General features: G+C 57.9%; 3 long non-coding RNA genes across 3 annotated transcripts; all 3 read left to right on the top strand.

The window, feature by feature from the left end:
* Positions 1–216: 216 nt before the first annotated feature.
* On the top strand, positions 217–2,609 carry LOC310893823. The gene is made up of 2 exons (XR_014579333.1): positions 217–1,126; positions 1,387–2,609. It is a non-coding gene; the product is annotated as an uncharacterized lncRNA (long non-coding RNA).
* Positions 2,610–7,292: 4,683 nt separating this feature from the next.
* On the top strand, positions 7,293–9,569 carry LOC310894056. The gene is made up of 2 exons (XR_014579533.1): positions 7,293–8,086; positions 8,347–9,569. It is a non-coding gene; the product is annotated as an uncharacterized lncRNA (long non-coding RNA).
* A 4,653-nt stretch (positions 9,570–14,222) lies between these two features.
* LOC310894227 lies at positions 14,223–16,477 on the top strand. The gene is made up of 2 exons (XR_014579683.1): positions 14,223–14,994; positions 15,255–16,477. It is a non-coding gene; the product is annotated as an uncharacterized lncRNA (long non-coding RNA).
* Positions 16,478–18,464: the final 1,987 nt, after the last annotated feature.

An 18,464-nucleotide genomic window follows, 5' to 3' on the forward strand; every position in this document is an offset into this window, starting at 1 on the left:
CGCCGGGCCGAGCCCCGCGGCCCCGTGCCTCGCTCCGGAGGCGTCCGCAGGCGCTGAACGGAGGGTCGGAGGGCCCCCGCCGGCGGCAGCCTTCTGCCGGGCCTTCCTTGCCGGCGAGAGCCGGCCGGCCGCGCGCAGGTCCCGCGGCGCTGCTCGGCGCCGCCGGGGCGGGCGGCCCGGGGCCCCGGCCAATGAGGCGGCAGGCGGCGGCGCGGCTCCGGGGCGGTGGGCGGGGCATGCAAATCCCGCCGGAGGGGAGGGGAGGGGAGGGAGGGAGGGCGGGCGAGGGGGCGGGGCGAACGCCCGGAGGAGGCCGAGCTGCGCCAATCAGCGCGGAGCGAAGGTCGGGCGCAGGGGCTCGGTGGGCGGGGCACGCGGCGGGTGAGCCGCGGGGAGGGAGAGGCGGTGCCGGGGGCGGGGCATGCAAATTCCGCGCGGGGGTCGAGCGAATCGGGCGCGCGGTGGCGCGAACGGGCCGCTGGGAGGCCCCGGCGACGCGGCGGCGGGGCGGTCGGGGGTCGCGGCTGCGAGCGGAGCGCCCGAGAGGGTGGTCGAGGGCGGCGGGTTGAGCCCCGGGAGGGCGGGGGCGGGCGGTGGAGCAGCGGCCGTGAGGTCGGGGTGGTGGGCGCGGGATCGGGTGTCGCGGGGGCGAGGGCGCGGGCATCGCTTCTCGGCCTTTTGGCTAAGATCAAGTGTAGTATCTGTTCTTATCAGTTTAATATCTGATACGTCCTCGATGAGAGGACTTTATATTAAACGGATTTTTGGGCTCGGGAGTTGGATCCGGAGCTTGCTCCCTCCGCTCCGCGCATCGTCCCGGTATTGCAGTACCTCCGGGAACGGTGCACCTCCCTCGGGAGGTTGCTGTGGGTGTCCGAAGACAGAGCTGGCCGGCGTTCGGCGGGGGAACGCCTCCCTGGGGCGGGGCGGGGCGGGGCAGCGCCCCGGCAGCTGCCGCCCGGCCGCCGCAGGGGGTGAGGGAGCGCCGCAGGGTTCCTGGCTCCGCGGAGGGCAGGTCGCGGCCCAGCGCGTGCGCTCGCTTCCCCCCTCGCTGCCCCTTCCGCGGGGCGGGACGGCTCTGTGCTCGCTTGCGCTCCTGGCAGCGCATGCCGTCCCTTTGCGCTGGGTGAGCGGCCGTCTCCGGCGTCCGGGGCAGCAGGTCACGCACTGCGGGCGGGCGGGCGGGCGGCCGGCGGGGGGGGGGGGGCGGGCAGCACGTTTCCGAAGGGCTGCTTTTGAGAGAGGGAGTTAGGAGAATCTTACGGAGTAGAGAGAGCGAGCGCTGACAGCATTAAACTAGCGGATGCTGCTTAGCGTCTTTGCTCACTATTGCGCACTGTGCAAATCAATTAAAGCGAGAAGCTTTGGGCCCCTTTCCAAGGTCAGTCTCTCCATAAGAGTGTGAGCCTATCTTAAGAGACCTGCAGAAACCGGTCCTGCGGATGGGCAAGAGCCGAGGAGCGACTGAGTCCGCGCAAAGACAAGAGGTCAACTAGCGGTGACGAGGAAGAGTCGTCAACCTTCATCCCCCCCCCCGAGGAACACCACCAGGAGACACTGCGCAAGCGAAGATGGGAGGAGCTGATGGAAATAACTCCTTGGAACCGATTTGAACGCGAAGCGGGGACAGGTTATGAATAGGTATAGGCGTACTGTGAAACTTCATGCGTATGTAACCCTGTGCTGCGTACAACCACGGCAAATTGCTGCGTCGGGTGCGCACGACTTTGGTGGTGTTAGTAATAGAAGAAGAAATAATACAATATTGTTTAATATGTTACATTTGCGATGTACTGTTCCGAGGCTGCGCTTGGAAGATACAAAATATATGTGCAAGGGTAACATGAGAATGCACCAATTCATGATGAGGAGTAAGGAGGATTAAAAGAATGCTCAATTTGCAAGACATCTAGATAACTGGGGCTTCTTGGACCCTGGGAACTGGATCAAACCAACCTTGTGGTTTGGACTGAGACCAAGGGCCCAGAGAGCATGCGTGAGAAGGAAAGGTTAAAAAGTTCAACTCTGATGAAGACATCTTACTTCATCCCGACGACCACCCGGACGACCACCAGAGAGTAGTACACAAGCGCAGAAGGACTGATAAGATAATTAGCATACGAAGCGAGGCTAGGCGGAGCTAGGAAATGAATATGCATAGATGAGTTGTGAAACCTAATGCATATGTAATATCTTAGGGGATAAAAGAGAACTAAGAGAACAAATCAGACGAAGTTAGATTTGGGCAGGCACGTCCCTAACTTCCGGCGCCTAATAAAGCACCTTCATATAATCACTTTGTGGATTATGTGTTTTCATGAACGCTAACAGTGGGACTACCGCCCGTGCTGCCGAGCGCTGAATAAACATACCTGCTTTACGATCCTATTGATTGTGGACTCCGTTTGCCACAAGTCAGTTTGGCGAGCCAGCCAGGAGACGCTCTGCTCGGCTGCGGGATCGACTGCGGAGCGGACGCCCCTAGGTGCACCCCGAGTATTTTCCTCGGAGGAGCCTCCGCTCTCAGCCGCTCACCGCGGGAGCAGGCCAAGACCTCCTGACGCCGCGGACAAACGGTGCGTTTTACAGTACGGGAAGGGCCTGTAAGTCGTACGCGTGGCCGGGGCGGCCGGTAAATCGCGCAGAGACGTCTGGCGTGCAGCATAGTCCCCGTACGGGAGGGAGGGTACCCTGCAGGCTGACCGACCGAGCGGTCGAGGGGGTTTTGCTGACCGAGCGAGCGAGCGAGCGGCCGCTAGCGATCCTGGGAGTAGATCGAGCAAACCCGAGGTTACCGCTGCATCCCAGTTTGGGGAGCCGGGACGGACCCGCTAATGGCTATATAAGAAGCAGGAGAAGGGTAAGCGGGCCTCTCGAAATTGTCACAAGGTTACCTGGGTAACATTTGCAGCTGCTGGAGGGATATTAATTGGAGTGGCGATAATTGTATGTCTTATTTGTAGGTGCCTGGGTATGTCGTGTTGAAAGCGTTTGTGTGAGCGTATGCGTTTGAGACAAAGTATTGTCGTGAAGCGAGCTACAAACAAGTCTGGTTGTTGTTTTAAGTGACATATTCCTGTGGGATGAACGAGAAGCGCGGGGGGGGGGGGGGGGCCCTCTTTGCGTGATTGCGCCGCGTGAGTGAGACGCAGCATCGCCGCGAGGCGAGCGCGGAGTTCCGATCCGCGGTTCCGTATTCTCCGCGAGGGGAACGGCCGGAGACGAACGAGGCGCACGACAGACCGAAAGGAAGCGCTGCTTTATCCCAGCGTTGACTGGTGGTGCCCGATGTACGGGCCCGCTGGTGTATCTTGTCATCCTCTTAAATGTTTCGAGTGTGACAGGGAGAAAGGCGGCGGGAGCGTTATCTAAGGAACAGTTTAGAAGTTTGGGTATATTCGCTGTGGTGTTTGGTCGGTTTCCCGAGTACTGGGGGGGGGAGGGGGCTGACCGATTATCGAAGCCGTAGAACGGAGAGTCACTTCTTTGGCGGTTCGGGCTTGAGCCCTGGGAATTTGGTACGAAGGGGGAGAGCGAATTTATTTAGGCCTCAGTACCTTTTTAAACCCCCATACTGATGGATACGTAGGAGCGATTCCTTGTTTTGCGTGGGCTTACTAACAAAGTGCATGAGAAAAAATGGCATTCGGCTTGAAATTCGGTCCTGTTGAAATGTAAGCTTTGTGGAAACGGTGGTATTGCTTGTCTAGAAGACGGAGGGCCGAGCGCTTCAGGTGTTTTCCCGAAGTCCTGTGGATTTACGATTGGAACGGGGCGCTTTAATAATCTGAAATAGTAAAGTTTGTATGTGGAAAGAAGAGTTTAATCCCAGAGAACGGGGACATTTGGGAAGAAGATTAGGAAAAGATAGTGAAAACCTGTCACAGGGCCCCAGTAAAAAAATAAAATAATAATAATAATAATAATAATAAAAAAACAACAACAACAACAACTAAAAACTAAAAGCTGTCACTGGACCCCCAATCACTGGAGCCCCAGGTGTGGCTAACGAGGGTGGTGAGCCCAGCAGCCCCTCCTCATAAAAGGGCTGCACCTGGGTGCGGATGGCAACTGCAGGGCTGGTGGAGGAGGAAGACGAGGAGGAGGCTGCAGTTGCAGTTTGTCTGCCTTGCGGCCCCTTTGCTGCCTGGGGGCAGTCAAGCTGGGTCCAGAAAGGTCTTAGAGAAACCTTAGAGCGTGGTGAGGTTACTGAGCGTTGCTGGGGCTACGGCAAGGAAGAAGGTGAGTGCAAGCAGGAGTCCCCAGGATCGTGGAAGTCCTGGGCAGCAGGGCTGCCTGTGTGCTGAGGCTGGGTGGGGGAGGACTCGCCGAAAGTTGGGGTGGGTGTGCGCGCGCGCGTGCAGGCACGGTGATCCCTGTATGCAAGGAAAGCCCCGCGTGTCCGTGCACGTGCTGTCATTCTTCGTTAATCCGAGCGACTCGTACTGTAATGCCGTTGACATATAGCGACTGCAGATGACATACAGCATTACACGGCAACTAACGTTGTACAACTCAAAGGACTGCCTACGCTCACCCCAGACACCCCTGAGGGTTTTCAGGCTGCCCCGTACTTCCGCATCACCCGCCAAGTGCACCCAGGTCCTTGAGCAAAAGCAATCCCACGGGTGGCTTTGCCTTTGCCTGAGGCAGGAATAAGTCAGACTGTCTTCCCCAGGATGTTTTGTTTTGTTTTGTTTGTCTGTTTGTTTTTATATGCGCTGCAAGGACTTTATCCCTTCCTATGTGTGGAGGAGTTTTGATTGGGCAGGGCTAGCTCGATTGGCAGACTAACCAGGTGGCTGTTGCTGCATGTGCATCTGGGGTGGTTTTCCCTTGCTAGGCAGCTGAACTCCACCACAATTGCTCTTTCACTCCCCCTCCTCAGAAGAGGAGGGGAAGAAGAAAAGGAAAGAAACAACTCACGGGTTGAGATAAGGATAATTTAATTAAAAGGAAAAATAATTATTAAGGGAAAATTGTTATTAAATAACTTAACTAAAGGGAAAGGGGAAGAAGAAGAAGAAAAAAAAAAAGAAACACACAAAGGCCGTGTGGAGGTGCAGAGGAAAGAAATCACTCTCCACTTCCCACCAATGGGCGATGCTTGACCACGTCCTTGAAGCAGGGCCTCAACGCACGTACCCATTGTTCGGGAGGACAGATGTTTTCACAGCGAGAGCCCACCCCTCCCCTCTTCTTCCTTTTTCCACCTTTTATTGCTGAGCGTGACATCATATGGTACGGAACATCCCTTCGCTTGCTTTACGTCAGCTGCCCTGCTGATGTTTCTTCCTCCCCTCTTGCCCACCCCCAGCCTGCTGGCTCGGGGGGTGGGGTGGGGGGGGGGGGTGAGGGAGTCCTGATGCTGTGCCAGCATTGCTCAGCAGTAGACACAACACCGCTGTGACACCGGTGCTGTTCTAGCTACACGTGCAGAGCACGGCACTGTGTGGGCTGCCGCGGGGAAAGTTAACTCCATCCCAGCCAGACCCAGTACAGCATCCCAATGTTTGAATGTCTCAGCACCCATTGCTTTCAGCATATTCTTTATCAGTCTGCTGTACTGTGTTTTTTTTTGTTTGTTTGCTTGTTTGTTTTCCTGGATGCTGGTGCGGGAGAAGGGATGTGGTATACCCATTCAATGCCATGCTGTTTGGCCCAGATGTTTATGAGGTCGTTGTGGAAATGAGTCCCACTGTCTGATTCAATTATTTCCGGCGTGCCGTGTTGCCACGAGACCGTGAGAAAAAGCTGCATTTTTGCAGTAGAAGGTGTTTTTGCGGTGGAAAATTCCACTAACCTTGCATATCCAGAAGTGATTGTGCAGGCATGACAGCAGCACAGCAGTGGAGAGGACGTTAAAGAGATAAAGGGGAAGGTCCCACCGTCCCCAAATAAGGAGGATAGGTAAGAAAAACAGGACGAGCAGTGCAAAATCAGTAAAAGCAAGAGATCGTGGGCCCTGTGGTCACGAGACAAGATGGGGGGGGAAGGAGAAATTAACAGTTGGTCAAGTAAAATTGGATATACATGGTATAGCAACAAGTGTTGAGTAGCTTGTGAACCTGTAGCACTCAGCCAGTGAGGAAACGGGAGGAATCGAGCGTTGGGTAAGAGGGAATATAAGGTTACGATAGACTTTTGCTGGTTGCTCCCGCTCGCAGGACCCCCGCCGCTGCAATCGTGAATAGAACAGCTTCACAGAAGACCCGGTCTGAGCAAGTTACTGAGGTTTTTCTCGCAAGGCTTGCTTTTCAAAGCCCAGGATGGTGTTCCGGGTGGAAAGCTGTGTTTCCAGCCCCGCGGTGGCTGCTTCCAGCACCCCGAGCACACGGCGCTTGCCGGCTTTACGGGAGCAGGTTATGTAGCGGGGCGGCCCTTCGGCTGTCGGGGGAGGGGAAGGCGACGGGGGCTGGCCGCGATGCCGGGGCAGCGGGAGCCTCTCCGGCTGCTGAGCTTCCACCTGCCGCACAGCTCAGCGCCGCGCAGCCGCTTCCTCGCTGCCTCAGTCCCCCCCTCCGGGAAAGGCGAGAGAAGCGGGGGTGGGGTGGGTAAAGCGTGCGGGTTGAGATAAAGACAGTTTAATAGGACAGAAAACTAAGAGGAAGTAACGGCAACAACGTGTACGCACACGCAAAGCTACCGCCGCACGCTGCAATTGCTCACCGCACGCGTGTCCGGTTGCCCGGCCGGTTCCCGAGCAGCAGCCGGTTCCCGAGCAGCAGCCGCCCCCCGGCCGTCCTTCCCGGTTGCGGACACCCCGTGACGGCCAGCTCGGGTCGCCGTCCCGGTCGCGTCTCCTCCCGGCTCCCGGAGCAGACAAAGCGTCTCCCCTCCGGCTCGAGCGCGCGCTCAGCGCTCGCAGCCCCTCCTCGCGCGGCGGCTGCGCTCCCCCGGTCGCCGCGCCGGGCCGAGGGCCGAGCCCCGTGCCTCGCTCCGGAGGCGTCCGCAGGCGCTGAACGGAGGGTCGGAGGGCCCCCGCCGGCGGCAGCCTTCTGCCGGGCCTTCCTTGCCGGCGAGAGCCGGCCGGCCGCGCGCAGGTCCCGCGGCGCTGCTCGGCGCCGCCGGGGCGGGCGGCCCGGGGCCCCGGCCAATGAGGCGGCAGGCGGCGGCGCGGCTCCGGGGCGGTGGGCGGGGCATGCAAATCACGCCGGAGGGGAGGGGAGGGGAGGGGAGGGGAGGGGAGGGGAGGGGAGGGGAGGGGAGGGGAGGGGAGGGGAGGGGAGGGGAGGGCGGGCGGGCGGGCGAAGGGGCGGGGCGAACGCCCAGAGGAGGCCGAGCTGCGCCAATCAGCGCGGAGCGAAGGGCGGGCGCAGGGGCTCGGTGGGCGGGGCACGCGGCGGGTGAGCCGCGGGGAGGGAGAGGCGGTGCCGGGGGCGGGGCATGCAAATTCCGCGCGGGGGTCGAGCGAATCGGGCGCGCGGTGGCGCGAACGGGCCGCTGGGAGGCCCCGGCGACGCGGCGGCGGGGCGGTCGGGGGTCGCGGCTGCGAGCGGAGCGCCCGAGAGGGTGGTCGAGGGCGGCGGGTTGAGCCCCGGGAGGGCGGGGGCGGGCGGTGGAGCAGCGGCCGTGAGGTCGGGGTGGTGGGCGCGGGATCGGGTGTCGCGGGGGCGAGGGCGCGGGCATCGCTTCTCGGCCTTTTGGCTAAGATCAAGTGTAGTATCTGTTCTTATCAGTTTAATATCTGATACGTCCTCGATGAGAGGACTTTATATTAAACGGATTTTTGGGCTCGGGAGTTGGATCCGGAGCTTGCTCCCTCCGCTCCGCGCATCGTCCCGGTATTGCAGTACCTCCGGGAACGGTGCACCTCCCTCGGGAGGTTGCTGTGGGTGTCCGAAGACAGAGCTGGCCGGCGTTCGGCGGGGGAACGCCTCCCTTGAGCGGGGCGGGGCAGCGCCCCGGCAGCTGCCGCCCGGCCGCCGCAGGGGGTGAGGGAGCGCCGCAGGGTTCCTGGCTCCGCGGAGGGCAGGTCGCGGCCCAGCGCGTGCGCTCGCTTCCCCCCTCGCTGCCCCTTCCGCGGGGCGGGACGGCTCTGTGCTCGCTTGCGCTCCTGGCAGCGCATGCCGTCCCTTTGCGCTGGGTGAGCGGCCGTCTCCGGCGTCCGGGGCAGCAGGTCACGCACTGCGGGCGGGCGGGCGGGCGGCCGGCGGGGGGGGGGGGGCGGGCAGCACGTTTCCGAAGGGCTGCTTTTGAGAGAGGGAGTTAGGAGAATCTTACGGAGTAGAGAGAGCGAGCGCTGACAGCATTAAACTAGCGGATGCTGCTTAGCGTCTTTGCTCACTATTGCGCACTGTGCAAATCAATTAAAGCGAGAAGCTTTGGGCCCCTTTCCAAGGTCAGTCTCTCCATAAGAGTGTGAGCCTATCTTAAGAGACCTGCAGAAACCGGTCCTGCGGATGGGCAAGAGCCGAGGAGCGACTGAGTCCGCGCAAAGACAAGAGGTCAACTAGCGGTGACGAGGAAGAGTCGTCAACCTTCATCCCCCCCCCCGAGGAACACCACCAGGAGACACTGCGCAAGCGAAGATGGGAGGAGCTGATGGAAATAACTCCTTGGAACCGATTTGAACGCGAAGCGGGGACAGGTTATGAATAGGTATAGGCGTACTGTGAAACTTCATGCGTATGTAACCCTGTGCTGCGTACAACCACGGCAAATTGCTGCGTCGGGTGCGCACGACTTTGGTGGTGTTAGTAATAGAAGAAGAAATAATACAATATTGTTTAATATGTTACATTTGCGATGTACTGTTCCGAGGCTGCGCTTGGAAGATACAAAATATATGTGCAAGGGTAACATGAGAATGCACCAATTCATGATGAGGAGTAAGGAGGATTAAAAGAATGCTCAATTTGCAAGACATCTAGATAACTGGGGCTTCTTGGACCCTGGGAACTGGATCAAACCAACCTTGTGGTTTGGACTGAGACCAAGGGCCCAGAGAGCATGCGTGAGAAGGAAAGGTTAAAAAGTTCAACTCTGATGAAGACATCTTACTTCATCCCGACGACCACCCGGACGACCACCAGAGAGTAGTACACAAGCACAGAAGGACTGATAAGATAATTAGCATACGAAGCGAGGCTAGGCGGAGCTAGGAAATGAATATGCATAGATGAGTTGTGAAACCTAATGCATATGTAATATCTTAGGGGATAAAAGAGAACTAAGAGAACAAATCAGACGAAGTTAGATTTGGGCAGGCACGTCCCTAACTTCCGGCGCCTAATAAAGCACCTTCATATAATCACTTTGTGGATTATGTGTTTTCATGAACGCTAACAGTGGGACTACCGCCCGTGCTGCCGAGCGCTGAATAAACATACCTGCTTTACGATCCTATTGATTGTGGACTCCGTTTGCCACAAGTCAGTTTGGCGAGCCAGCCAGGAGACGCTCTGCTCGGCTGCGGGATCGACTGCGGAGCGGACGCCCCTAGGTGCACCCCGAGTATTTTCCTCGGAGGAGCCTCCGCTCTCAGCCGCTCACCGCGGGAGCAGGCCAAGACCTCCTGACGCCGCGGACAAACGGTGCGTTTTACAGTACGGGAAGGGCCTGTAAGTCGTACGCGTGGCCGGGGCGGCCGGTAAATCGCGCAGAGACGTCTGGCGTGCAGCATAGTCCCCGTACGGGAGGGAGGGTACCCTGCAGGCTGACCGACCGAGCGGTCGAGGGGGTTTTGCTGACCGAGCGAGCGAGCGAGCGGCCGCTAGCGATCCTGGGAGTAGATCGAGCAAACCCGAGGTTACCGCTGCATCCCAGTTTGGGGAGCCGGGACGGACCCGCTAATGGCTATATAAGAAGCAGGAGAAGGGTAAGCGGGCCTCTCGAAATTGTCACAAGGTTACCTGGGTAACATTTGCAGCTGCTGGAGGGATATTAATTGGAGTGGCGATAATTGTATGTCTTATTTGTAGGTGCCTGGGTATGTCGTGTTGAAAGCGTTTGTGTGAGCGTATGCGTTTGAGACAAAGTATTGTCGTGAAGCGAGCTACAAACAAGTCTGGTTGTTGTTTTAAGTGACATATTCCTGTGGGATGAACGAGAAGCGCGGGGGGGGGGGGGGGGGCCCTCTTTGCGTGATTGCGCCGCGTGAGTGAGACGCAGCATCGCCGCGAGGCGAGCGCGGAGTTCCGATCCGCGGTTCCGTATTCTCCGCGAGGGGAACGGCCGGAGACGAACGAGGCGCACGACAGACCGAAAGGAAGCGCTGCTTTATCCCAGCGTTGACTGGTGGTGCCCGATGTACGGGCCCGCTGGTGTATCTTGTCATCCTCTTAAATGTTTCGAGTGTGACAGGGAGAAAGGCGGCGGGAGCGTTATCTAAGGAACAGTTTAGAAGTTTGGGTATATTCGCTGTGGTGTTTGGTCGGTTTCCCGAGTACTGGGGGGGGGAGGGGGCTGACCGATTATCGAAGCCGTAGAACGGAGAGTCACTTCTTTGGCGGTTCGGGCTTGAGCCCTGGGAATTTGGTACGAAGGGGGAGAGCGAATTTATTTAGGCCTCAGTACCTTTTTAAACCCCCATACTGATGGATACGTAGGAGCGATTCCTTGTTTTGCGTGGGCTTACTAACAAAGTGCATGAGAAAAAATGGCATTCGGCTTGAAATTCGGTCCTGTTGAAATGTAAGCTTTGTGGAAACGGTGGTATTGCTTGTCTAGAAGACGGAGGGCCGAGCGCTTCAGGTGTTTTCCCGAAGTCCTGTGGATTTACGATTGGAACGGGGCGCTTTAATAATCTGAAATAGTAAAGTTTGTATGTGGAAAGAAGAGTTTAATCCCAGAGAACGGGGACATTTGGGAAGAAGATTAGGAAAAGATAGTGAAAACCTGTCACAGGGCCCCAGTAAAAAAATAAAATAATAATAATAAAACAACAACAACAACAACAACTAAAAACTAAAAGCTGTCACTGGACCCCCAATCACTGGAGCCCCAGGTGTGGCTAACGAGGGTGGTGAGCCCAGCAGCCCCTCCTCATAAAAGGGCTGCACCTGGGTGCGGATGGCAACTGCAGGGCTGGTGGAGGAGGAAGACGAGGAGGAGGCTGCAGTTGCAGTTTGTCTGCCTTGCGGCCCCTTTGCTGCCTGGGGGCAGCCAAGCTGGGTCCAGAAAGGTCTTAGAGAAACCTTAGAGCGTGGTGAGGTTACTGAGCGTTGCTGGGGCTACGGCAAGGAAGAAGGTGAGTGCAAGCAGGAGTCCCCAGGATCGTGGAAGTCCTGGGCAGCAGGGCTGCCTGTGTGCTGAGGCTGGGTGGGGGAGGACTCGCCGAAAGTTGGGGTGGGTGTGCGCGCGCGCGTGCAGGCACGGTGATCCCTGTATGCAAGGAAAGCCCCGCGTGTCCGTGCACGTGCTGTCATTCTTCGTTAATCCGAGCGACTCGTACTGTAATGCCGTTGACATATAGCGACTGCAGATGACATACAGCATTACACGGCAACTAACGTTGTACAACTCAAAGGACTGCCTACGCTCACCCCAGACACCCCTGAGGGTTTTCAGGCTGCCCCGTACTTCCGCATCACCCGCCAAGTGCACCCAGGTCCTTGAGCAAAAGCAATCCCACGGGTGGCTTTGCCTTTGCCTGAGGCAGGAATAAGTCAGACTGTCTTCCCCAGGATGTTTTGTTTTGTTTTGTTTGTCTGTTTGTTTTTATATGCGCTGCAAGGACTTTATCCCTTCCTATGTGTGGAGGAGTTTTGATTGGGCAGGGCTAGCTCGATTGGCAGACTAACCAGGTGGCTGTTGCTGCATGTGCATCTGGGGTGGTTTTCCCTTGCTAGGCAGCTGAACTCCACCACAATTGCTCTTTCACTCCCCCTCCTCAGAAGAGGAGGGGAAGAAGAAAAGGAAAGAAACAACTCACGGGTTGAGATAAGGATAATTTAATTAAAAGGAAAAATAATTATTAAGGGAAAATTGTTATTAAATAACTTAACTAAAGGGAAAGGGGAAGAAGAAGAAGAAAAAAAAAAAGAAACACACAAAGGCCGTGTGGAGGTGCAGAGGAAAGAAATCACTCTCCACTTCCCACCAATGGGCGATGCTTGACCACGTCCTTGAAGCAGGGCCTCAACGCACGTACCCATTGTTCGGGAGGACAGATGTTTTCACAGCGAGAGCCCACCCCTCCCCTCTTCTTCCTTTTTCCACCTTTTATTGCTGAGCGTGACATCATATGGTACGGAACATCCCTTCGCTTGCTTTACGTCAGCTGCCCTGCTGATGTTTCTTCCTCCCCTCTTGCCCACCCCCAGCCTGCTGGCTCGGGGGGTGGGGTGGGGGGGGGGGGGTGAGGGAGTCCTGATGCTGTGCCAGCATTGCTCAGCAGTAGACACAACACCGCTGTGACACCGGTGCTGTTCTAGCTACACGTGCAGAGCACGGCACTGTGTGGGCTGCCGCGGGGAAAGTTAACTCCATCCCAGCCAGACCCAGTACAGCATCCCAATGTTTGAATGTCTCAGCACCCATTGCTTTCAGCATATTCTTTATCAGTCTGCTGTACTGTGTTTTTTTTTGTTTGTTTGCTTGTTTGTTTTCCTGGATGCTGGTGCGGGAGAAGGGATGTGGTATACCCATTCAATGCCATGCTGTTTGGCCCAGATGTTTATGAGGTCGTTGTGGAAATGAGTCCCACTGTCTGATTCAATTATTTCCGGCGTGCCGCGTTGCCACGAGACCGTGAGAAAAAGCTGCATTTTTGCAGTAGAAGGTGTTTTTGCGGTGGAAAATTCCACTAACCTTGCATATCCAGAAGTGATTGTGCAGGCATGACAGCAGCACAGCAGTGGAGAGGACGTTAAAGAGATAAAGGGGAAGGTCCCACCGTCCCCAAATAAGGAGGATAGGTAAGAAAAACAGGACGAGCAGTGCAAAATCAGTAAAAGCAAGAGATCGTGGGCCCTGTGGTCACGAGACAAGATGGGGGGGGAAGGAGAAATTAACAGTTGGTCAAGTAAAATTGGATATACATGGTATAGCAACAAGTGTTGAGTAGCTTGTGAACCTGTAGCACTCAGCCAGTGAGGAAACGGGAGGAATCGAGCGTTGGGTAAGAGGGAATATAAGGTTACGATAGACTTTTGCTGGTTGCTCCCGCTCGCAGGACCCCCGCCGCTGCAATCGTGAATAGAACAGCTTCACAGAAGACCCGGTCTGAGCAAGTTACTGAGGTTTTTCTCGCAAGGCTTGCTTTTCAAAGCCCAGGATGGTGTTCCGGGTGGAAAGCTGTGTTTCCAGCCCCGCGGTGGCTGCTTCCAGCACCCCGAGCACACGGCGCTTGCCGGCTTTACGGGAGCAGGTTATGTAGCGGGGCGGCCCTTCGGCTGTCGGGGGAGGGGAAGGCGACGGGGGCTGGCCGCGATGCCGGGGCAGCGGGAGCCTCTCCGGCTGCTGAGCTTCCACCTGCCGCACAGCTCAGCGCCGCGCAGCCGCTTCCTCGCTGCCTCAGTCCCCCCCTCCGGGAAAGGCGAGAGAAGCGGGGGTGGGGTGGGTAAAGCGTGCGGGTTGAGATAAAGACAGTTTAATAGGACAGAAAACTAAGAGGAAGTAACGGCAACAACGTGTACGCACACGCAAAGCTACCGCCGCACGCTGCAATTGCTCACCGCACGCGTGTCCGGTTGCCCGGCCGGTTCCCGAGCAGCAGCCGGTTCCCGAGCAGCAGCCGCCCCCCGGCCGTCCTTCCCGGTTGCGGACACCCCTTGACGGCCAGCTCGGGTCGCCGTCCCGGTCGCGTCTCCTCCCGGCTCCCGGAGCAGACAAAGCGTCTCCCCTCCGGCTCGAGCGCGCTCAGCGCTCGCAGCCCCTCCTCGCGCGGCGGCTGCGCTCCCCCGGTCGCCGCGCCGGGCCGAGGGCCGAGCCCCGTGCCTCGCTCCGGAGGCGTCCGCAGGCGCTGAACGGAGGGTCGGAGGGCCCCCGCCGGCGGCAGCCTTCTGCCGGGCCTTCCTTGCCGGCGAGAGCCGGCCGGCCGCGCGCAGGTCCCGCGGCGCTGCTCGGCGCCGCCGGGGCGGGCGGCCCGGGGCCCCGGCCAATGAGGCGGCAGGCGGCGGCGCGGCTCCGGGGCGGTGGGCGGGGCATGCAAATCACGCCGGAGGGGAGGGGAGGGGAGGGGAGGGGAGGGGAGGGCGGGCGGGCGGGCGAAGGGGCGGGGCGAACGCCCAGAGGAGGCCGAGCTGCGCCAATCAGCGCGGAGCGAAGGTCGGGCGCAGGGGCTCGGTGGGCGGGGCACGCGGCCGGCGAGCCGCGGGGAGGGAGAGGCGGTGCCGGGGGCGGGGCATGCAAATTCCGCGCGGGGGTCGAGCGAATCGGGCGCGCGGTGGCGCGAACGGGCCGCTGGGAGGCCCCGGCGACGCGGCGGCGGGGCGGTCGGGGGTCGCGGCTGCGAGCGGAGCGCCCGAGAGGGTGGTCGAGGGCGGCGGGTTGAGCCCCGGGAGGGCGGGGGCGGGCGGTGGAGCAGCGGCCGTGAGGTCGGGGTGGTGGGCGCGGGATCGGGTGTCGCGGGGGCGAGGGCGCGGGCATCGCTTCTCGGCCTTTTGGCTAAGATCAAGTGTAGTATCTGTTCTTATCAGTTTAATATCTGATACGTCCTCGATGAGAGGACTTTATATTAAACGGATTTTTGGGCTCGGGAGTTGGATCCGGAGCTTGCTCCCTCCGCTCCGCGCATCGTCCCGGTATTGCAGTACCTCCGGGAACGGTGCACCTCCCTCGGGAGGTTGCTGTGGGTGTCCGAAGACAGAGCTGGCCGGCGTTCGGCGGGGGAACGCCTCCCTGGGGCGGGGCGGGGCGGGGCAGCGCCCCGGCAGCTGCCGCCCGGCCGCCGCAGGGGGTGAGGGAGCGCCGCAGGGTTCCTGGCTCCGCGGAGGGCAGGTCGCGGCCCAGCGCGTGCGCTCGCTTCCCCCCTCGCTGCCCCTTCCGCGGGGCGGGACGGCTCTGTGCTCGCTTGCGCTCCTGGCAGCGCATGCCGTCCCTTTGCGCTGGGTGAGCGGCCGTCTCCGGCGTCCGGGGCAGCAGGTCACGCACTGCGGGCGGGCGGGCGGGCGGCCGGCGGGGGGGGGGGGGCGGGCAGCACGTTTCCGAAGGGCTGCTTTTGAGAGAGGGAGTTAGGAGAATCTTACGGAGTAGAGAGAGCGAGCGCTGACAGCATTAAACTAGCGGATGCTGCTTAGCGTCTTTGCTCACTATTGCGCACTGTGCAAATCAATTAAAGCGAGAAGCTTTGGGCCCCTTTCCAAGGTCAGTCTCTCCATAAGAGTGTGAGCCTATCTTAAGAGACCTGCAGAAACCGGTCCTGCGGATGGGCAAGAGCCGAGGAGCGACTGAGTCCGCGCAAAGACAAGAGGTCAACTAGCGGTGACGAGGAAGAGTCGTCAACCTTCATCCCCCCCCCCGAGGAACACCACCAGGAGACACTGCGCAAGCGAAGATGGGAGGAGCTGATGGAAATAACTCCTTGGAACCGATTTGAACGCGAAGCGGGGACAGGTTATGAATAGGTATAGGCGTACTGTGAAACTTCATGCGTATGTAACCCTGTGCTGCGTACAACCACGGCAAATTGCTGCGTCGGGTGCGCACGACTTTGGTGGTGTTAGTAATAGAAGAAGAAATAATACAATATTGTTTAATATGTTACATTTGCGATGTACTGTTCCGAGGCTGCGCTTGGAAGATACAAAATATATGTGCAAGGGTAACATGAGAATGCACCAATTCATGATGAGGAGTAAGGAGGATTAAAAGAATGCTCAATTTGCAAGACATCTAGATAACTGGGGCTTCTTGGACCCTGGGAACTGGATCAAACCAACCTTGTGGTTTGGACTGAGACCAAGGGCCCAGAGAGCATGCGTGAGAAGGAAAGGTTAAAAAGTTCAACTCTGATGAAGACATCTTACTTCATCCCGACGACCACCCGGACGACCACCAGAGAGTAGTACACAAGCACAGAAGGACTGATAAGATAATTAGCATACGAAGCGAGGCTAGGCGGAGCTAGGAAATGAATATGCATAGATGAGTTGTGAAACCTAATGCATATGTAATATCTTAGGGGATAAAAGAGAACTAAGAGAACAAATCAGACGAAGTTAGATTTGGGCAGGCACGTCCCTAACTTCCGGCGCCTAATAAAGCACCTTCATATAATCACTTTGTGGATTATGTGTTTTCATGAACGCTAACAGTGGGACTACCGCCCGTGCTGCCGAGCGCTGAATAAACATACCTGCTTTACGATCCTATTGATTGTGGACTCCGTTTGCCACAAGTCAGTTTGGCGAGCCAGCCAGGAGACGCTCTGCTCGGCTGCGGGATCGACTGCGGAGCGGACGCCCCTAGGTGCACCCCGAGTATTTTCCTCGGAGGAGCCTCCGCTCTCAGCCGCTCACCGCGGGAGCAGGCCAAGACCTCCTGACGCCGCGGACAAACGGTGCGTTTTACAGTACGGGAAGGGCCTGTAAGTCGTACGCGTGGCCGGGGCGGCCGGTAAATCGCGCAGAGACGTCTGGCGTGCAGCATAGTCCCCGTACGGGAGGGAGGGTACCCTGCAGGCTGACCGACCGAGCGGTCGAGGGGGTTTTGCTGACCGAGCGAGCGAGCGAGCGGCCGCTAGCGATCCTGGGAGTAGATCGAGCAAACCCGAGGTTACCGCTGCATCCCAGTTTGGGGAGCCGGGACGGACCCGCTAATGGCTATATAAGAAGCAGGAGAAGGGTAAGCGGGCCTCTCGAAATTGTCACAAGGTTACCTGGGTAACATTTGCAGCTGCTGGAGGGATATTAATTGGAGTGGCGATAATTGTATGTCTTATTTGTAGGTGCCTGGGTATGTCGTGTTGAAAGCGTTTGTGTGAGCGTATGCGTTTGAGACAAAGTATTGTCGTGAAGCGAGCTACAAACAAGTCTGGTTGTTGTTTTAAGTGACATATTCCTGTGGGATGAACGAGAAGCGCGGGGGGGGGGGGGGGGGCCCTCTTTGCGTGATTGCGCCGCGTGAGTGAGACGCAGCATCGCCGCGAGGCGAGCGCGGAGTTCCGATCCGCGGTTCCGTATTCTCCGCGAGGGGAACGGCCGGAGACGAACGAGGCGCACGACAGACCGAAAGGAAGCGCTGCTTTATCCCAGCGTTGACTGGTGGTGCCCGATGTACGGGCCCGCTGGTGTATCTTGTCATCCTCTTAAATGTTTCGAGTGTGACAGGGAGAAAGGCGGCGGGAGCGTTATCTAAGGAACAGTTTAGAAGTTTGGGTATATTCGCTGTGGTGTTTGGTCGGTTTCCCGAGTACTGGGGGGGGGAGGGGGCTGACCGATTATCGAAGCCGTAGAACGGAGAGTCACTTCTTTGGCGGTTCGGGCTTGAGCCCTGGGAATTTGGTACGAAGGGGGAGAGCGAATTTATTTAGGCCTCAGTACCTTTTTAAACCCCCATACTGATGGATACGTAGGAGCGATTCCTTGTTTTGCGTGGGCTTACTAACAAAGTGCATGAGAAAAAATGGCATTCGGCTTGAAATTCGGTCCTGTTGAAATGTAAGCTTTGTGGAAACGGTGGTATTGCTTGTCTAGAAGACGGAGGGCCGAGCGCTTCAGGTGTTTTCCCGAAGTCCTGTGGATTTACGATTGGAACGGGGCGCTTTAATAATCTGAAATAGTAAAGTTTGTATGTGGAAAGAAGAGTTTAATCCCAGAGAACGGGGACATTTGGGAAGAAGATTAGGAAAAGATAGTGAAAACCTGTCACAGGGCCCCAGTAAAAAAATAAAATAATAATAATAAAACAACAACAACAACAACAACTAAAAACTAAAAGCTGTCACTGGACCCCCAATCACTGGAGCCCCAGGTGTGGCTAACGAGGGTGGTGAGCCCAGCAGCCCCTCCTCATAAAAGGGCTGCACCTGGGTGCGGATGGCAACTGCAGGGCTGGTGGAGGAGGAAGACGAGGAGGAGGCTGCAGTTGCAGTTTGTCTGCCTTGCGGCCCCTTTGCTGCCTGGGGGCAGCCAAGCTGGGTCCAGAAAGGTCTTAGAGAAACCTTAGAGCGTGGTGAGGTTACTGAGCGTTGCTGGGGCTACGGCAAGGAAGAAGGTGAGTGCAAGCAGGAGTCCCCAGGATCGTGGAAGTCCTGGGCAGCAGGGCTGCCTGTGTGCTGAGGCTGGGTGGGGGAGGACTCGCCGAAAGTTGGGGTGGGTGTGCGCGCGCGCGTGCAGGCACGGTGATCCCTGTATGCAAGGAAAGCCCCGCGTGTCCGTGCACGTGCTGTCATTCTTCGTTAATCCGAGCGACTCGTACTGTAATGCCGTTGACATATAGCGACTGCAGATGACATACAGCATTACACGGCAACTAACGTTGTACAACTCAAAGGACTGCCTACGCTCACCCCAGACACCCCTGAGGGTTTTCAGGCTGCCCCGTACTTCCGCATCACCCGCCAAGTGCACCCAGGTCCT

This window comes from Anser anser (assembly GCF_964211835.1).
Source record: "Anser anser genome assembly, chromosome: 2".
In the NCBI taxonomy this organism is placed as follows: domain Eukaryota; kingdom Metazoa; phylum Chordata; class Aves; order Anseriformes; family Anatidae; genus Anser; species Anser anser.